Source organism: Dama dama, chromosome 8, assembly GCF_033118175.1.
Source record: "Dama dama isolate Ldn47 chromosome 8, ASM3311817v1, whole genome shotgun sequence".
Classification (NCBI taxonomy): Eukaryota; Metazoa; Chordata; class Mammalia; order Artiodactyla; family Cervidae; genus Dama; species Dama dama.
The window spans coordinates 45,391,020-45,405,922 of record NC_083688.1 but is presented as its reverse complement, the minus strand read 5'-3'; the positions used below and the strand labels follow the sequence as shown (position 1 = coordinate 45,405,922).

Below are 14,903 nucleotides of genomic sequence, written 5' to 3'. Positions count from 1 at the left end.
AAGCTTTGGTATTTGGAAGTTACTTATATGGGAAATTAAAAGGGTAAAATGTTCTCGGGCTTTAACTCTTGAGTTTGGGGCCAGCAGAGTCAATAGCTAAAGCATCTTGGTAGCTTTATTCTCCTAACCCTGAGATCTCTTGGCTCTGAGAACTGACAAAGTTGCCAAGTATAGGCCTAATTGCATTCCTAGCTACAGAGAAAAAAAAATTCAAAAGAATTTTCCTTTTCTTTCAAGGAAATACCTTGAGCATTAACATTTTCTGGAATAGCAGAATTGTTTATAAGACTTTTGCAGAGGTTTCTGAAAAGAGAGCTTGAAGAGGGCTCTGGCAGCCAGTTAAGAAGCGTGCACTGCTCACCTAGAGTAACAGAGTTAGGGAGAGGAAACCAACAAGTGAAAAGAGATGTGGCTTCGTCCTCTCAGCTCGCTCTCTGATTAATGAGCTGATGTTCTCTCTTCTTCTTCTCTCTCTATGTTCTACTCAAAGATGTAGCAAAATACTGCATGATATATTCAGCTAGCCCCATGATAGACCACCGGCTGAGTGTAAGTTCTGTTCACTAGTGTTGCCAGTGCTGTGATGACTACTTGATACATAAGAAATGTTCAATTAGTATTTGTTGAATGAAAGAATGTATTCAGGCAGGTCTCTCTATGATCTGTGAATTGGTGATTTGTATATTGGGTCATACATCCTGGAATGTGAAGTCAAGTGGGCCTTAGGAAGTATCACTACAAACAAAGCTAGTGGAGGTGACGGAATTCCAGTTGAGCTATTTCAAATCCTGAAAGATGATGCTGTGAAAGTGCTGCACTCAATATGTCAGCAAATTTGGAAAACTCAGCAGTGGCCACAGGACTGGAAAAGGTCACTTTTCATTCCAATCCCAAAGAAAGGCAATCCCAAAGAATGCTCAAACTACCACACAATTGCACTCATCTCACACGCTAGTGAAGTCATGCTCAAAATTCTCCAAGCCAGGCTTCAGCAATACATGAACTGTGAACTTCCAGATGTTCAAGCTGGGTTTAGAAAAGGCAGAGAAACCAGAGATCAAATTTCCAACCTCTGTTGGATCATCAAAAAGGCAAGAGAGTTCCAGAAAAACATCTGTTTCTGCTTTATTGACAATGCCAAAGCCTTTGACTGTGTGGATCACAACAAAGTGTGGAAAATTCTTCAAGAGATGGGAATACCAGACCACCTGACCTGCCTCTTGAGAAACCTGTATGCAGGTCAGGAAGCAACAGTTAGAACTGGACATGGAATAACAGACTGGTTCCAAATAGGAAAAGGAGTACATCAAGGCTGTATATTGTCACCCTGCTTATTTAACTTCTATGCACAGTACATCATGAGAAACGCTCGGCTGGGTGAAGCACAAGCTGGAATCAAGATTGTTGGGAGAAATATCAATAACCTCAGATATGCGGATGACACCACCCTTAATGGCAGAAAGTGAAGAAGAACTAAAGAGCCTCTTGATGACAATGAAAGAGGAGAGTGAAAAAGTTGGCTTAAAGCTCAACATTCAGAAAACTAAGATCATGGCATCCGGTCCATCACTTCATGGCAAATAGATGGGGAAACAGTGGAAACAGTGGCTGACTTTTTTTGGGGGGGGTCAAAATCACTGCAGGTGGTGATTGCAACAATGAAATTAAAAGACAGTTACTCCTTGGGTGGAAACTTATGACCAACCTAGACAGCATATTAAAAAGCAGAGACATTACTTTGTCAACAAAGGTCTGTCTAGTCAAGGCTATGGTTTTTCCAGTAGTCATGTATGGATGTGAGAGTTGGACTATCAAGAAAGCTGAGTGCCAAAGAATCTATGCTTTTGAACTATGGTGTTGGAGAAGACTCTTGAGAGTCCCTTGGACTGCAAGGAGATCCCACCAGTCCATCCTAAAGGAAACCAGACCTGGATGTTCATTGGAAGGACTGATGTTGAAGCTGAAACTCCAATATTTTGGCCACCTGATGTGAAGAGCTGACTCATTTGAAAAGACCCTGATATTGGGAAGGATTGAAGGTGGGAGGAGAAGGGGACGACAGAGGATGAGATGGTTAGATGGCATCACCGACTCAATGGACATGAGTTTGGGTAAACTCCGGGAGTTGGTGATGGACAGGGAGGCCTGGTGAGCTGCGGTTCATAGGGTTGCAAAGAGTTGGACACGACTGAGCAGCTAACTGATACTGAACTGATAGTGATATTGGGCCTGGTATACTCAGAGTTTCCCAGGTGGCACTAGTGGCAAAGAGCCCGCCTGCCAATGCAGGAGACATAAGAGATGCAGGTTTGATCCTTGGGCTTGTAAGATCCCCTGGAGAAGGGCATGGAAACCCACTCTAGTACTCTTGCCTGGAGAATCCCATGGACAGAGGAGGCTAGTGGGCTGCAATCCATAGGATCGCACAGAGCCAGACACAACTGAAGCAAGCGGCTTAGCATGCACATACTCTAGGCCAGATTAATTCTGATCAAGGACTCAATATCTAAATTTAGTAGAGTGTGATTTTCCAATATGATGGTGAATTAAGGGCTTGGAGAAACCAATGCTTGGAACAGCCCGAATACTCAGGAATATAGAAAGGACGCATACAGCCTCTGAGGAGGCTTCAGTGACTCTAGAAGTTAGCATATCCAGTGAAAAGATTCAGCTATTGCAGCTTTTCTGAATGTAAATACATTTGCAGAGTTCTTACCATACTGACGGTATCAGTTTCAACTGTATAGAATCTTGCTTTTAACACATCAGTTGGCAAGCACCCAGTGCCAGGGCCATGGGTTAGCCCTCTGCTTCACTTCCCTTCTCCAAGCTGCAGCTTCTCTTGCAGAGCCAGGCAGCTGTCTCCCAAATGTACGCTGACTGTATGCTGTCAGTAACATAGGAAACCAGATGACCAAAAGAGGGTAAATCAGCACAAAGTTATTGTCAGAGCTGAGAGAAAGAACCTCAGAGTGAACGCTCTGCTGACTGTGGGTCAGAAGTGTTATCTTTGTGTCTCAAGGGCAGAACGTTTAATAAAGATCGGGTACAAAATACATATCACCCTCCGGGCATGCTCAACTGTGTCAACCGGAAAACCGTTCCTCAAGATTTACAATTTCCTCTTTTTCCTAAATTAAAAAATGCTAATGTGAACTCTTGACTCTCAACAACACATGTTATTATTGTATATAGGGCAAAGAGTAAATAAGACACTTGCCTAATGACATAACAGTTCATTTTAACTCGGCAAGCTGGAAGTAATTTTAGCTTGTTTTCTTTTTTTCCATGCTTCTTTATGGAAATAGGCCACAATCATTTTTATTCCACCATTCTTCATTACCTTATGGCATGCTTCCTGTTTATGCTATTAAGAGCTGTTTTTAAAGACCCTTGAGGGATATCCTTTAGCACATTCTTTTTAAAAAGAATTATTCATCTGTAGTACCACGTTAGGATGTCTGAGGGTTTGGAAATATAGAAACTTCTTAATGAGATATGCTTAATGGTCTGTGCAGAGTATTGCAATATTTACACCTAGTTCAGTTAACGTAAATTATATTTAATTAGTCATTCTGGGAAAGTAGTAGGTATTTTAGGATAGGTTCAGTACCTAAAACTCACCATTTGCCTGTTATGTATAGTGAGTGTGTGCATGCTCAGTCATGTCCAACTCTTTGCAACTCCATGGATTGTAGCCTGCCAGGCTCCTCTGTCCATGAAATATTCCAGGCAAGAGTACTGGAGTGGGTTGCCATTTCCTTCCCCAGGCATTATGTATAGTACGTTAGATAAAATTCTATGTGTAGTATTTATAGATTTTTTAAAAAGTCTTTGAAGTGGTATAAAGCAATGCTTAGGGACTCATAATAATATGAAGAACATGTCTTGTTAGGGTATGAAAAACATCCACGTGGGATAGACTTCTATAAAAAAATTCTTTATAAACTTTAAAGTGAGATACGAATGTTACCATTATTTTTACACTTGTGACATGCAGGACTTCTGAGCTGAATGGCAGTCCATAACTTGTGTTTTAATGCTGAATATGTTCCTGTTTCAAGTGAAATTTCCTTTTTCACATATAACTCTTGTGTCAGAGACTCCCTGAGTTCCTTAATTGGGTTCCTTCACACAGCACTTGACTTTTGAACACTCCAGACTACACTTGTGCCGGGAGGAGCAGGTTTCACATGATGGTTTAGAAGGCAGTGTGATTTCTAGGAACAAACCTCGACCTGCATCACAGCTGCATCTCCAGATGATGGCTAAGAGCCCCACCATGGCCGCCTCCCAGTCCCACTCAAAGTCTACCTGAAGAGGACTGAGAAGTCACTCATTCGTGGCCTTATATGACCCACCGTAGGGTCCTCTGACTCTGCTTTTCCAGCCCTTCTCTTCCAGGATGCGCTCTGCTGCTTCAGCATCTTCAGCAGGCTACTCTAGCCATATGTTGTTTTTTCCCCGTGTCTTGGATGTCTTGGTCACTCTGTCCTCCCAGCACCACCTCTCTGCGCTCCAGCCTCCTTTGGGGTCTTCAGAGCTGCAGAAACTGGAAGCAAGAAAGCGTCTGCTGCTGCTCTTCCTCCGCCCTCTTGCTCGGTGAAATCGCTGTTTTCCGTAGCACCCCAGCCTTGCCAGCTGCATCTTTGCCCTCCGCTCCAGTGGAGTGGGTGCAGGGGAGTGCTGGGGGTGAGGGGTGCCCGCCCAGAGAAGTGCTCCATTGTCCAAACCCAGGGCCAGGCCATGGGAAACAGACTCCCGGACAGTCGCCATGGGCTACACAAAGGTTACTTCCATTTAACTTGACCTTTCATTGTGCTCTGAAATGACTGAAAATACTTAAATGGCATACAGTAATTTTCTGGAAACAAAAATAAATGGGGTTCTTTTAAGAAGCCACACTTGAACTTTTGTCCTTTTCCTTCCTTTTCGAGTCATATCCAGTTCAAGGTTGCCTTAATTTAGCATGTCTTTTCCTTTGGTGAGAAATTGCTAATTTCTCTACTGATAAAATGATGAATCATAGAAGCAGTGTAATTGCTAAAGATAAGGATACCTCATTTGGCCTTAAGACCCTTAGCTCTGGGAATTGAGTCTTGTGAACAGTTCTTGAGTGCTAACTGCGTTCCAGGCACCTGCAGACTCTCTGACTAATTCTGTAACCTCTTTCACGTACTAATTCGACTATTCCTCACAATGTCCCTGTGAGGTGGGTGGTGTCGTTATCTGTCTGTGTTCTAGGATGTAGACGTTGAAGCATAGTGAGAGTAAGTTAGGTGACCAAGCTCATGTAGTTAACGGTGATCAGAACCTGGACTTGAACCTGGGGAGTCTGCCTCAGTGCCCACATTCTCAACTACTGAACTAGCTGCCTAAGTGCCACAAGTGCATCATGTAACCCCTGGAAGCCTGGTTCCTCATCTCTGAAGTGGGATTCGTGACATCTACCTTACTAAATTGTGGGGAGGATCAAATGAAATAATTATTTGAAAGGGCCCAGTGGATTGTGAAACACTAAAGCCTCTGAGTTAAGTTTGGGCTAACTGTCGATACGATATTTTGCAATAGGTGGATTTTAGTGTTTGAATCGGGTCCCTGCGCCCTGGATGTCCTATTAAAATGCTGAGTGTTTGTCTTGAGGTTTTTCTTCTTTTGGAAAATTCAGGAAACCTCAGATCTCACAATGAAAATGATCCTTGTATTCCTAAACGGTGGCATTTGGGAGTGTTTGGAGCAGGGGTCCCCAGCCTCTAAGATCTAATGCCTGATGATCTGAGGTGGAGCTGATGTAATAATAATAGAAATAAAGTTCACAATAAATGTAATGTGTTTGAATCATCCCCAAACCATCCCACCACCCCCCACCCCCACTTCCCACCAATCTGTGGAAAAGTTGTCTTCCGTGATACTGATCACTGGCGCCAGAAAAGATTGATGACCGCTGATTTAGAGCACAGGCAAAACTCAGCGTTACGCTTTTAATATGCCAAGTACGTTCAGTAATATTTGTTCCCTTTAACCCCTTCAACATTAATGTAGCACTTAACACCCCTCCCTTCGTTCCTAAAGCATGCAAAACTAATTTTCTTCCCAGTCTTCTGTTTACCTCATACCAAGTACTTGTCATAAAGGGTGCTTCCATGTATAATGTGGGGTCTGGGACCTTGCCTTTTCAGCACGCGGCCCTGACCCAGGAGATACCAGACAAGGTTTAGGCTGATGGAAGAAGACAGATGGAAATCGAGTCTCAAGAGGAGGATTTAGAAAGACCATGTGCTAAAAATCCCTTGTTTCAAAGCACAGGACAGGAGACCAAAGCCAGACCCCTGAGAGGTCTGACCAGTGGTCCTGGAAGAGTGCGGGGGCCCAAGAAGAAACAGAAAGAGCAGACTCAGAACAGCAAACCGGGCAGGGGGTGGAGGTTTCCTGCAGCTGCTCTGGGGGAGGGGGAGGCCCCCCCCCCCCCCCAACGATGCCCGGCTGGCTTTCCCTGCCCTCAGGCCCCCTGTGCGTTTTTGTTTTCGGGTCTCACAATGTTCTCACAAGTCAGTGTCGGAGATCTGCATTCTTACAGTCTCTTGGGAGAAGTGAATACCCAAAGGCCTGACTTCCTGTGATGTGTTGCAGCTTTCATGGGGAGAAGGCAATGGCACCCCACTCCAGTACTCTTGCCTGGAAAATCTCATGGACAGAGGAGCCTGATAGGCTACAGTCCATGGGGTCGCGAAGAGTCGGACACGACTGAGAGACTCCACTTTCGCTTTTTACTTTCATGCATTGAAGAAGGAAATGGCATGGAGAATCCAGTGTTCTTGCCTGGAGAATCCCAGGGATGGGGGAACCTGGTGGGCTGCCGTCTATGGGGTCACACAGAGTCAGACACGACTGAAGCGACTTAGCAGCAGCAGGATCTTTCATGCATCCTAGAAATGGAGTTCTTCCTGGTTTTTTATGAGACTGGCATTTTATACCTAGGGCATGCTGTTTGGAGAGGCTTCCAGGCTGGAGTCATGATCATAATGAGTTATTTTTTCCTCTTTTCTGGATAAGAACAATATCCTTGCCATTCAGTTTTCAAATATAGCATGTAGTCATGATAGAAGAATATCCTTATGTTAAGAAAGAAGTTGGCAGCCTCGTGATGTGAAATGTCCAATTTAGAAGACACATTTCAAAAGAAAAGCTGCCTTAAGTCCTTTTTTGAAATCAGATGGAATAAAAATGAGTAAATAAAAAAGTTAAAGTACAACACATGGTCTGACAACACATTCTACTTCCTCTCTTTAGTCTTGCAGATACTTGTTGATTTTACCTGAACTTCAGGTGTCATTTTTATCATTTTATTAAACTGTCAGACTGCACACTGGTTCTGGCATCTAACTGAGAGCATAACTAGATTTTCTAGCTGATGCATACAATCGGCGCCCAACAGAAGGTTGTCAGAGACTAAATATCTAGAATCTCTTTAAGAATATTGGTGTGTAAAAAGAGTACTTAACACGGGAGGGAGAAAAAGCATCAAATTCCAAAGAAAAAGTCGAAATGGAACGTATAAGTCAGATGTATAAATAGACAGCTTCTAGTGAAAAGCTTATCTAATTGATTAAGGTGTTTGCAGTAACTAACATCAGAATTATAGATAAAAACACGTCTATTACACTTGACCAGCCCACACCTATAAGATTTCTCTTCATGGAGTGCTGAATAGATCAGAACACTAGATATGCATGTAACTCAAGTAAATTAAACTGTTGACTCAATTTGTAGAGGCAGTTTTGTTGTTGTTAAGTTGCTAAGTCATGTCTGACCCTTTGCAACCCCATGGACTGCAGCACGCCAGGCTCCCCTGTCCTTCATTTCTCCCAGGGTTAGCTCAAATTCATGTCCATTGAGTTGGTGATGTTATCTAACCATCTCATCCTCTGCCACCGCCTTCTCCTTTTGCCTTCAATCTTTCCCAGCATCAGGGTCTTTTTCAGTGAGTCAGCTGTTCGCATCAGGTGGCCAGAGTGTTGGAGCTTCAGCTTTAGCATCAGTCCTTCCAATGAATATTCACAGTTGATTTCCTTTAGGATTGATTGGTTTGATCTCTTTGCTGTCCAAGGGACTGTGAAGAGTTTTCTCCAACATCACAGTTTGAAAGCATCAATTCTTCGGCACTCAGCCTTCTTTATGGTCCAACTCTCATATCCATACATGACTACTGGAAAAACCATAGCTTTGACTATATGGACCTTTGTAGAGGCAATATGTATTTTTAAAAGAGCTTTTAAAATGTGTTCACTGTTTTGTAACAGAAATTTTATTTCTAGAAATGTATGCTAAGGAAATAATTAAAGATATGCGCAACTGTTTTGGCCACAAAGGTGTCAATCACATCATTGCTTATAATAGGGTAAATAGGAAATTGCTTACATGTACCACAATAACAGATTAGTTGTATATATTAATATATATATATATCATGGAATAGTGAACTACTGTTCAGCTACTCTAATGATAATAGATAAATATTGATAGTGAAAAGATGTTCATCATATATTGTTAATGAAATCTTATTATTTAAAAAAAGCCATTCCCTTCTCCAGGGGATCTTCCTGACCCAGGGATCGAACCCTGGTCTCCTGCATTACAGGCAGATTCTTTACCATCTGAACTACCAGGGAAGCCCCCATTAAAAAAGCGAAAATTCTTTAAAAAATCCCTCCAAGTATGCACAGAATGATCACATTTTTGCTAATATATGGATATATTCTTAGAAAATGATCTGGAAATATATTTGAGGGTTTTAAAAGTGATTCTTTGGGTAGTAAGATCCATGAGCATTTTAAATATTCTTCTGTTTTTTTCCGTGTCTTTAATTTCCTGCTCTAAACATATATTGCTTTTCTAATAAGAAAGAACCAACAAAGTTTATTTTTAATTGAAAAAAGGAAAATATATGCGTCAAACCACATGATCCAGATGGATCCTAGAGACCTCGTGATACTTTTCAGTGGAATATATTTGTAAACATTCTTCAGCTGAAAATGCCATGATTTGAGACCAGTAACTGCTCTCTCCTACACTTGATTTAGCAGAGCTTATTAGTTTTCTTCTTAATCTCTGCAAAACGAAGGAACTCAACTTATTAGATCATCTCTGGGGTTTCTTCCTACTCCCAAATGCTAGGTCTATCCCTTATTCAGAGAATCTGCTGAGCTAATTACAAGCTGCCATATGATGAAGGTATATGAATAAGTATTCTTATTATTATTCGTAGTACATTCAAACCAATCCACTCTGAATGACTGTCCTTGAATCTGTCCTCTGATACTTTGGAGGGAGAGACCTTCAAATGATCTAGTTTTTCCATCACATGTTGATTACCCTCGTTTTGAGTGTTTGGGGAGAATGTATGATGAGGGTCACACAGCGGAGCGCATGACGCCACTGCGCCAGGGTTTCAGGGGAACGTCAGCAGTAGATGGGAAGCAGTTGAAGGAGAGAGTGGCAGAGAATTCACTGCCACTAGAAAAGGAAAGCCCGGCCAGCTGTTAACCCTGACAGCCTCCTCCTTTGGTATCAAGGAGAGCTCTGTCTGTCCTCGGCCAGGTTTAGCTCAGTCAGGCGCGATGTTGTACATTTTTTCTCATTAATCGCTCTGGGTAGATGTCACAGTGTTATAGTCAGTTCCTCCTGCCTGTAAACATACAATTTCAGAATGCGTTCACAGCCAACATAGAGGTAAATTACAGCACACATCTGGCAGGCTGACTTCCTAATTCTGTGACTTCTGAATGGAAGTTGGAAAGAATATTGTGCCACGAGTTAGGAAAGAAACCTGACTCGGCCATGAACTTGTAGAACCTTAGAGATTTCTTGTTTTTTTTTTTTTTTTTAGGTCCAAGTTTTTCTCCTCTGCAAAGTGAGAGGGTTGAATTCAGTGGTTTTCAAGCTTCCTTCCAGCTCTGAAATTATGTGAAAATGATCTACAAAGGCCGTTTATTATTGCCTACATGACTCTAGACCGAAGGCAGGGTGTCTGTTAACAATCTGTTAACAATCTTATCTCTCTTGGTGCAACAAACCCTGTTTTCTTGTTTATGTTCCTTTTCTTGTGCCACACTAAATAATTTCCATATCATTTTGGCATGCTCTATATCTAATGTATGATGTGTCTTTCTGACTAGTGAAAAAAATTCTTAATAGCAGCTGCTTCTCTAGTTTTTAAAGCTATGCCCTGAGAACTAAATGAGAGCTAAATGTCAATTCAAAGATTCCTATATTTGTTATCATTTCTAACCTAACCTATAGAAGTCTAAGGCGTAATCTGAAACAGGAAAATTCCTGCCTTGAGACAGTGAACTCATAAGTATGTAGTATGATTTGTCCCTATAATTTAGAAGAAATTAGGATATTTAACATTTTTAGCAACATTTTTTTCACTGTCTACACTGAATATGCAAAATTGGGCTGCTGCTCATGCCTGCTGATCCTGCATTTTTAATTGTAGATACTATATTTTAAAATTGAGTAATTATTTCAAATGAATCTACTGTAAAAGAAGAATCAGGTTACCCTAACGAAAGATTTTGTACATCAAACACTTGGGTGTTTTTACTTAATCTCTCATTTGTAGACTCCTGGTAGCTCAGATGGTAAAGAATTTCTCTGCACTGCCGGAGACCCGGGTTCGATCCCTGGGTTGGAAAGATCCCCTGGAGAAGGAAATGGCTACCTACTCCAATATTCTTGCCTGGAGAATTCCATGGACAGAGGAACATGGACCCTACAATCCATAGGGTTGCAAAGAGTCAGACATGATTGAGCAACTAACACTTTTACATATATAGGATATCTGTTTTCTGTAGTAAGCACAGAAAAACCAATCAAAACAGGCCACAGTGGAGACTACTAATTGCCCACCCAATGCCCATTCTTTCTTTCTTCCTTAGTAGCCCACTCTGGTTTTATTCAAGGGGAAAAACTACATTTCCCAGCCTCCCTTGCAGTTGGGGGTAGCCAGTGGGGAAATTGTTGGGACTTTCGGGAAACCTCTTTGGCTGGAGTTGACTGGGATGTGCGTTTCTCGACCCTGCTTGCTCTGTGTTTTTCTGTGGGCGCTCCTTTCCGAGCTCCACGTGTGCACAGCGGGGCTGAGGACTCTCTGTCGTTGTTGCTGCTGTGCCCAGTCGTATCTGACTCTTTGTGACCCAGTGGACTGTGGCTCCTCTGTCCATGGGCTTCTCCAGGAAAGAATGCTGGAGTGGGTTGCCATTTCTTCGTCCAGGGGATCTTCTCTGTCCAGGGATCGAACCCGTGTCTCCTTCATCTCCTACATTGGCAGGTGGTTAATGCTTTTACCACTGCACAGTGTGAGTCCCATCACTTTCTTCTACTAAAGCCTGGCAGAAAGAAAGTCCAGTTCCCCAGTAGCTCAGGCAAAACCCTGAATTGGCATCTCCTTGAATTGATTCCCCAGTTGGAGTTGTGTTGAACCCATAACTGAGACATACAGAATGACATGCTGATGGATTCATCGGAGCTCCCAGGAGAAGTGGGAAGGAATAGATACTGGATGATGACCAAACCACAAATATCTCCCCCACCAAATTTTCCAGTTTCTTCTCTGAGTTATAGTCTCTAGTATGGAGTAGATGATCATTTGGTATGCAAAGTTACACTCAATAATTATTTGGTCTTTGGATTCATTTTGTTAAAGAAATTGAAGTGTGAAGGCCATACAATAAACCCAGATTAAATATCAAAATATGTATCTTTTAGTTTTCCAGATTAACATCTTGCAATAAGCCATATAACTTCCCTTTTTCATCACCACCCTATTTTAGTTCAGTTCAGTCGCTCAGTCATGTCCGACTCTTTGCAAACCCATGAACTGCAGCAGGCCAGGCTTTCCTGTCCATCACCAACTCCCGGAGTCTACCCAAACCCATATCCATTGAGTCAGTGATGCCATCCAACCATCTCATCCTCTGTCGTCCCCTTCTCCTCCTGCCCTCAATCTTTCCCAGCATCAGGGTCTTTTCAAATGACTTAGCTCTTCACATCAGGTGGCCTAGGTATTGGAGTTTCAGCTTCAACATCAGTCCTTCCAATGAACACCCAGGATGCCTTCTAAAAGGACAGAAGTCAAAGTTAGCCAAAAAAAAATTTTTTTTAGACCCCAAATAACTGTGTTTCCAATGTAGCTTGTTGATGCAGCCGAGGACATTGTCTCCAAACATGAAGTTATATAACAAGTTACAGCTAAATCAAATTTAAAATGACTTGTGATAAACCCTGAAAAAGTGGTACTTTAAAATAGTAATGTCAGCAAGCTGCCTATTATGTCACCATAATTCCAGTGCTCTGAGTTTAGGTGGAGGAGTCCCTGGGCAGTGACAGAAAACACCGTGGGCTGCTGTTTTGCAGGAGTGACCACGTAGATGTGATCTGGAAGTGGTTTACTGCAGTCACATGATGAAACACAGCACACCGCAAGACGGATGACTGTGGCCACGGTTCTGAAATGTTCAGATGGCTTTCAATTAGCTTTGGGCAAGGCTGCTTCTTGCAGAAGCCAGTATTGATTTTTCAGAATGCCCCCATTCTGAAGGAGAAGGAAGGCCTGATCATGTCCATCCTTTGAAGCTACAGGAAAGCATCACTGGAGTGTGGGCTGTAGAAAGCTTTCTTGCAGTGGCCGGGGGACTGGCTATCTGGGCTGAAGATAGTAGGAACGAGACCGTGGCCCCTGTGGTTTAGAGACTTAGGTTTGACACTGGCTCCCCCACATGTACTGAAGCTCTTGGAGCCTCGATTTCATCATTTGTAAGATGGGGGTATTTGAGAATCTAGTGAGAAAAGATTACATGCTTCTAACCCAGTGCTCAGACCTATCCTACGTGCTCAGTAAACATTAACTACTTTTCTGTTTTCAGAGTTGTCCCTTGAAAAGAGGGAAGAGTGCTGAGTTTTTCCCTCTTTTCTTTTCTACTGAGTTTCATTAAGAAAAAAAAAGAAAGTGTGACTGTAAAGCAGTTGAGTTTGGGTCTTTTCCACCTGACGATGCTTTTACTTTGTTATATGGGAAAAATAGAGAGTGGATACGGGCGTATTGTAGGTGTCTTAGAGTCCTGTCCTGTCCTTCTGATGCAAGTTGGTTGCAAATAGCCTTTTTGGAAGGAGTGTGTCGTTGGATCACATCCAGGAATGACAACCACCTGCTGTGGGAGCTGCAAGGATCTGAGAAGTCAGCGAAGCCTCCGGCTGCGTGGTGTCTTGTCAGGGACCCCTGAGACTCCATCTGTCCATCATTTTGCATCTGCTGGGGAGAGTGAACATCTCAGGGTAACAGGACCCTAGGAGTGTAACCCTTCATTGTACAATGAGGGAACTGAAGCCTGGAAAGAGAAAGTAACTCAAAGGCCACACACAGAGTCAGTGACACAGGCAGGACCTTAAACCTGAGGCTCCTGATGCCCAGGTCAAGGATGATAGTAGTCCCTAGACTCCTGGGTATCCTCAAAACCACCCTTTCTGTTTTTTTTCTAATTGCTGGTCTCATCCAACAACTGAAGGACAGGAACTCATTCCTTTCAGCAAGTTCAGTTTGTTAGAAGCCTACTCCCTCCCAGAATGTCAACATCTGCAGGACTTCCTACTGGGGCCACGTCATCTCCCACAAACGGAACCTACAGCTCCTACCTAGGGGGTCTAAGAGTAGCCCCCATGCCCTCTGTTGAATGGAAGGCCTCACAGTTACCGTCCAGACAGCCCCTTATTTTCAGCATGGTGCCTCACCCTGTCTTCTCCTAATGTCTGGACTCCAGCTCCTTGGGTTCAGTTTCTCTAGAGAATAAACCTCCGTGTCCCACAGGGCTGGGGAGGGATGGTTGCTGGGCTGCCCTGAGTGGTGTGGATCTGTCCACATCCTGAGCCTTCTGGGGCTTTTTGGGGGCCTAACTAGCTGGCTTCTCATTTGTATTCTCTTCACTGGCCTCTGCTGAGTCAGGTATGCTCCTCTGATAGCTCTCTGCCTTTTACAATTGTCATGTCCCATCTCAGCCGTTTTTGTCTCCTCTACCATCTGTGGTCCTTTGGGGTTTATACCTTGTTTATTTCTGTCTCTTAATACAAGGTTCTAAGGTGGATCTGAAGCCCAGTGGGTAGTAACTGACCAGGACTGAATGCAGTTTTTAAAAAAATGTTTTTTTTTTTTGAGTGTTAAGGACCTTGGCCCTCAGCAGTACAGAGAATGCGTTAAGGAAATCTCAGTTCTTGGGTGTGAGGAGTTGCACTCAGCAAAGAATACATCATACCTTCCTTCACTGCCGAGAACCTTCTGAAAAACAAAGCTTATCAGGTTTTGTGTTAGCACCAAAAATTAACCTCCCAGCATGTTCACTATCACGTTTATGGAAGTGTTTTGAAAATGAAATCATGTGCCACCATGAAATCAATGGCTGGGAATCAATGAGAACCACTGAGGGAGAGGCGTGTTTGTGTATTTCTTCTGTAGCTGAACACTTGCTGGAAAGAAGCGCTGAACATCTCTCAGTGTCTTTGTTTTTAGAGGCACCAGCCAGCAAGAAGCTTTCCTCCGCCTGTGTACTTAGCAGGACTGCAGAGGAAGAAATGTTTGTTAAGTGAATAAATTTAATGTATGGTGAACATTTTTGTGACTCCTGCAATGTGTTTACAATAAAAACAAGGCAAGATGCTTTTCAAACTCCTGAGAAAATAAAATTAAATAAATGGCACATATTTTATTTTGCCAAGAACTAAAATTTTCCATTAAAAAAATAAATAGATTAGCCTGTCAGTAACTTTTACCCAACTCCTGATGTATTTTAGTTAGTACCCCATTATTCCCAGTGTTCTGACATACATTATTGTTACCAAAGGGGTTCACTAAC

At 42.7% G+C, this 14,903-nt stretch overlaps 1 protein-coding gene across 2 annotated transcripts in view; it reads left to right on the top strand.

Moving 5' to 3' along the window:
• The window catches only part of SPATS2L (spermatogenesis associated serine rich 2 like), a 184,297-nt gene that overhangs the window by 30,989 nt on the left and 138,405 nt on the right, over window positions 1–14,903 (top strand). The gene's annotated exons all lie outside the window — the stretch shown is intronic.